Raw genomic sequence first — 6,000 nt, forward strand, 5'->3', positions numbered from 1 at the left:
TGAGATTCCTCCAGACCCCCCCTTCCCCTCAGACCACCTATCCCAGTGTCACATTAGGAAATGTCTCCCAGTTCTTAACCTGAATCTCCCTTTGTTTTAACATAGTGCTTCACACCCTACCTCATGGAGAAAAGTATATCCCTGAATGCTAACCTTGCATAGACTGAAAAGTGCTGTCATGCCTCCTTCAATTTCCTCCTCGATGTGTAAACCACTCTGACCACCTTTCCTTGCAGTAAGGGAGTCCTACTATCACTCTTGTTCCCATTCTTTCTAGTGGGTCCATCTGGACATTGTATTTAAGCTGAATGGCCTCCCATTTCTCCTATGAGTAGAAGCAGCAATGAGATAGGTAACTGCAAGCAAGACTGTTGTAGCCAATCTTCCCTTCCTGGAAGGGTTGAGTGGCTTTGCCACATCTAAAATGCTTCTAACTATTTTAAAACACAAAGAGATGTACATTTTCATCTTCAAAACCAGCCTTGCATGATGCACGCAAGCTACCATTTATTACACTGGCAAGAACAATCTACTGCAGTCCCAACAAATGTAAAACAGACTATCTTTTCTTTACTTTCTTCTCTTCTTCTGTTTTCACTTTTTTTTTTTCCCCTTTCCTTTTATTTTTTCATAAAAACCATAAGCTCTGAATAATCTCAACATCACCATTGACTTTATTGGTTAATCAAAAGCCTTTTTTTTTTCCCCCTTCTGAACCTAAGCCAAGCTCTTAACTTCATATTTAATGGGCAGATATTTTCTCCAAATGCTCTTTTTTCATCCTCATAAGCTAACTCTGTTATGGATAATGGCTTCTTTTTCCTATTGAAGTAGGCTCCTTATCTACCTGTAGGTTCCAGGTAGTTTAAATCTCTCTTTTTTTCAAGACATAAAGACAGACAGTCCCTAAGTAGGAGCCAGCAAACATCTGTCCTGGAGTTCTCTCTCTCAGATCTCACTGAGAGTTTTCTAGATGTGGTTCTCAGGGACATAATTTAGTGGGAAATACTGGTGATAGGTGGATGATCGGACCAGATGATCTTAGAGTCCTTTCCAATCTTAATGATTCTATGATTCTGTATCATCAAATATATACATATGCATGTGTCTACATATTCTGCTTAAGTCCCAGTGAATATCCCATCACCCTGTGGACCCACTGAGCCCTCACACTACCAAGGTTACCACTTAGTAAAACCAAAAGATAATGACCCATCTGACATGTCACTATGGGAGCTGACAGCAGGGTGGCAGATTCACAGTGCAGCATTTTGGAAAAGAACTGGACAAAATGGAGATGCCATGAAACAGCTCTTATAGACAGACCTTTCCAGCTGGTGAGCTCTTGCTCTACTATGCGCTGGGTGTGAAATTATCAGGAAGAAGGGGTGGCCACGGGCCTTTGTGCTTTTATAGCTCCTTAAGAAAACAAGAAAATTCAATGGGATTTTTCAGCAGGAGAATTCCAAATGATAGACCCACCGGTCCAGAAACAGGAATAACTGCCCTGTCATTCAGATAGAGATTGTGACTCTGCACATCTTTCACTATGACCTGGCCAAACCCTACCTTGGGAAGTCAAGGCGCCTTGTCTGTCTGTCTCGGGCTTTCACGGCAAGCAACAAGAATGCCAGCTCTTCAGGTGGCTTCAGAAGTAAACATCTACTTAAAACAACAATAACAACAACAAAACCACTTCATAGATAAATGGTTTCCACTCCCGGCTTGGATTATATTTTTCATCTTCTATGCTCATTTTTTTCTGAGCTCATTACTGGCTTGGCTGCTAATCCCTTCCATGGCTCTATCCCTCATCTTCAGGGGCAGTTTAGCAGTCCTTTTGCTCGCAAAAGGGCCTTCACATCTGGGATCACAAAGCATTAATTATGAATCTACAGTATCAGTGCTGCAAGGAATCAATGGCCAGTTTGTGACAAGTGCTGGCTGTGATTTAAGACTTCTTCAGAAGGAGCAGTTAGAATTCCTCTGTATGCCTTTTGGAAGAGGGTTCTGATGTGTGGGAGGTCACAGATGGTTTGTGACACCTCTATTAGGAAGGGAAGGGCTGTCATTCCAATAACAACTCAGCCTACATGCAGTAAGGTTGTCTTTGCATTTGAACACCCAAGGCCTAACCATTGAAGCAGGAACAGCCCTGCAGCCAGACTGTGATTTGGCAGAACAGGATCCTGCCCCCGTGAAACTGGCCCCAACAGAACAGAACAGAACTGATCTCAAAGCCTTTTGACCTTGCCCTGATACCATGCACTTTCAGTCTTTCAGTCTGCCTCTTTCGCAACACAACAACATGCCAGTTCATACACCTAGAGAGGAAGATAATAAACCCAAGTACCAGAAAGCCATCTGGCTTTCTACCAGACTAATATTTTAAACTGATACAGCACAGGGCCAGACAAACATTCACATCACATTAGAGTGAAGTAAATCTGTACGCGTACTTCCTTTAGCATTTTATGTAGTTTTATTCCTTTAGCAGCCCCTCCTGTCTTGTGCTAACTTGTCCCCCTCACCCTTCCCAAACCTCGGACTATGTATTCTCCAAGGGACATAACACTGGAAAAGGTTTTATGGTATGTTCATGGCCAAGTACTAAGTTAATGGCAAAGGCAGGAACAGAAACCAAGTCTCCAGAGTCCTTTTCCTCCTCTCCCTCCTCCTAAGGCGGGTTGACACCATCTCCCATCTGGACAGATGTATATACATCAGGTCCTCAAATAAGGGAGAGTTCAGGACTTCCTGATCTTCAGACTGAGATAGAAAATGGGAAGCCATCAGTAGGACAGAGATAGAAGAAACTCTATGAGGTATAGCCCAAAGCTGCTTCCAGAAAGAGAGCTGCTATCCAGACTCTACAGAAAATGCAGGGACCTATGTTCAACTGAATTAAGAACAGAAAGACAGGCCTTTGCTGCCCTCTCCTGCTTCAAACAAGAAACCATTTTCTCCTTGCCAAACCAAAGGTGCGAGTGCAGTCTTTGGTGTCTCCTCCCTCACTTTTGGTGCATCAAAAAAGTGACATTTCTATACATATCCAGTGCCGTATGCTTAGCAGCAAAAAACAAACACCAAGAGATTGGATCATCTGGGGTACATCCCTAAAAAGAGGTGGGGAGTCCCTTTATGAAAACCTCTGTGCGGTGAAGGATTTGCTTTAAGCAAGAAAGCAAGATCCAAACTCCCAGTCAGAGCTTGTCTTCACCTCAGCTTTGTAGTGGGATGTGGCTCAGCTGCCTCCCAAGCAGTGCCAGGCAGTCTGCCTGGTTTAGGATCTTCCAGGAAGAGGCAGAATTTCTTGGAGTGGGAAGCCACAACCTCGTGTTTTCTTGCTCTCTATCACAGCACGTTGCTGCCATCGTGAGTTCAGAAGGAGAGATTGCGGAAGGAGAGGTTCCAAGACACGTGGAGTGGGAGGGAATCAGCTCTTCGGTTAATTCAGAGGACTTTGCAAAAGCAGGTGATGAGGAGACAGCTGGAAGGACCAAATCCCTTGCCTTCAGTCCAGGGGAGCACAAGGAAGATCTGCAAATCAGCTTTGCTGCTGTCTTCCCTAATTCAGGCTCTGAGCCACTCTGATTTTCTTAAAATGCCCAAAGGAGTAATGGAGGCTGTTTTGTTGTCCACTGGAAATCTCCGGATAGGTGCTCCTCAGTTAGTTTGAGGGCAATGTCTGTGGTGGTCCAGCTACCAGTTATGTAGGGCAGAACCTAGGGTCTACTAAGGGCAATGCGTTAACAGTTCCCCTGATTTAAAGACTCTTGGACTAGACCAAAATAGCAGCAGTGCAGTATCTGGAAGGAAAATCAAAACTGCCTCGAGTAGTTTTTTCTCCATTTTAAAGCACTGTTTTCATATGGAATCATAGAATTATTTGAGTTGGAAGGAACTCTTAAAGGTCATCTAGTCCAATTTCCCTACAGGTCATCTGGTCCAATTTCGCTACAATGAACAGGGACACCCACAGTTAGATGAGGTTGCTCAGAGCAGTCTGACCCTGAATGTCTCCAAAGACAGGGCATCCACCACCTCTCTGGGCAATATATATGTGAGTCTTGGTTTTTTTGCTAGTCTTTTTGGTCCTGAGGAAGAACAGGATGGTACCCAACTCTTTCCCCTTTGGGGAAACATTGCCCTGAAGGGTGAAATGCAGATCATTGTGCCTACACAGTCCTTAAGCCAGGGAGCCAGCCTGCTAGGTTTATAGCAAAAGTGCTTTTCCTCCCAACCATTCAAGAGGCATTCCATTGACATCCAGCTAAATGAAGAGTGCAAATTAAACCAAGGCTAAGAAAAATTCTCCATCCTTCAATGTTAGTCCCCTCACACTTCTCAGTATTCAGTATCACAGCTCCATCAGTTTTCCAGTCACCCGTGGTATCTCCCAGGAGTATGAGGAACACACAAACAGGACATGAGAAATCAAAATTATTTCTAATAGAAAAGGCAAATGGGGAGAAAATTGTAACCTTGCACACCCATCTCAGACATTGTCACAAAGCTGCAAAAGAGATTTTATTTAGTTCTGCTTGTCTTTCAGAAACAGCCCTTAAATTCTAGGACTATCTGTGCTGATTTACCTGGGAATGGCAGTTATGCATTCTGATTTTCTGTTTATCTATTAATCCAATTACTTCATTAGACAGAAGGGTTTTAGCGAGGGAGCCTTGGGAGGTTCAATGAAGATAAGTCTGAGAGAACTCAAATGCATTAATGATGTGCACTCTGTGTTCCAGAGGTAGAGGTTGAACAAAAGCTTCTAACCAAAGAGAAGATCCCAACACCAGTACAGAGTGTGTCTGGCACCCTTCACAGCTCTGCTACAAAAGGGTTTTGGAGCCTTTGCTTCACTTTTCTACCTAAATATTCACTGTTTCCCTGTGAGAAAGGAAAAAGAAAAATCCCACTCTGGTTCCTATTAGAGCATCATCCGTGGTGTGACATTTCCTGGGAAGCCTGAGCTTAAATGTTATGCTACAGGATCTACTATATGACAGCTCCTTTGTGGTATTCTGAGAGACGCTGCTTCCAGAGTGGATATCATCAGACTTTTAATTTTCTTCCTTTACTTTCAACTTTGTATCTTTTTTGGTTGTTGTAAGAGGCTGGAAATGTGGATACTGAGGGTTAGTTTTTATCCACTGATGGTTCATTGGGGTTTTTCAGAGGGAAGGATGCTGAACATTCCTTCTTCTTTAGCGGTACACCTTGCTGAGTGGCCACTCTCACTAAGATCACAGTACCTCACCGTTTCTTCTCCACCACGTGAGACCAGAAGTCCAGCTTCACAAAGGAGTTCCCAGGGGGGACTGCTCAAGCAACTCAGGCCACATGATAAGGAAATAACTTCTTTGGGGAGCACTGGGTCTTCTTTGACAAGAAGGAAGCTTGGCAGCCTTCTCCTACCCTAAGCAATATATTATTAGTGGTACAACATGGATCTGGTCTCCCAGCTGTGTCCACGGAACAGTGAGAAAAGCCTCCAGATGCAGGTGGGAAGGTGGTGCTATGGGATACGTCCCCGTGTGCACTCTCTTTAGTCTCAGGATATAAGACTCAGCAGCCTTTGAAAGTCAACCTGAGCAATTGCTCAGCTCAAACAGCCAGTTTTTCACTCTTGCTTGCACTTTCATAGAGTGTTCAGTCTGCCTCAGCAGAGAAGTTTTATTGCTGAGATGGTTACATCAGCTTTGTCTCAACTTGTTTTTAGACTAACAAGCAGTGTAGTCACAAATTAAAATAAGATGAAAAACAACAATAACCTGCCTTTCTCCCCACCCCACAAAGAGGACACAGACTGATTAGAAATGAGCCACTGGAAGATCATTCAAGGTCATAAAGACCTTTTCCTAATGCACTGCAGACAGAGAAAGGAAAGCTCCGTGATTGCAATACTAGGCTGGGACCTGTGTTCATATGCCTACTCAGCTACAGAAGTACAGAATATTATGTGTCTATTCATTACAGAACTCCAGGAGATTCATT

The sequence above is a fragment of the Excalfactoria chinensis genome, chromosome 1 (assembly GCF_039878825.1).
Source record: "Excalfactoria chinensis isolate bCotChi1 chromosome 1, bCotChi1.hap2, whole genome shotgun sequence".
Taxonomy (NCBI): Eukaryota; Metazoa; Chordata; class Aves; order Galliformes; family Phasianidae; genus Excalfactoria; species Excalfactoria chinensis.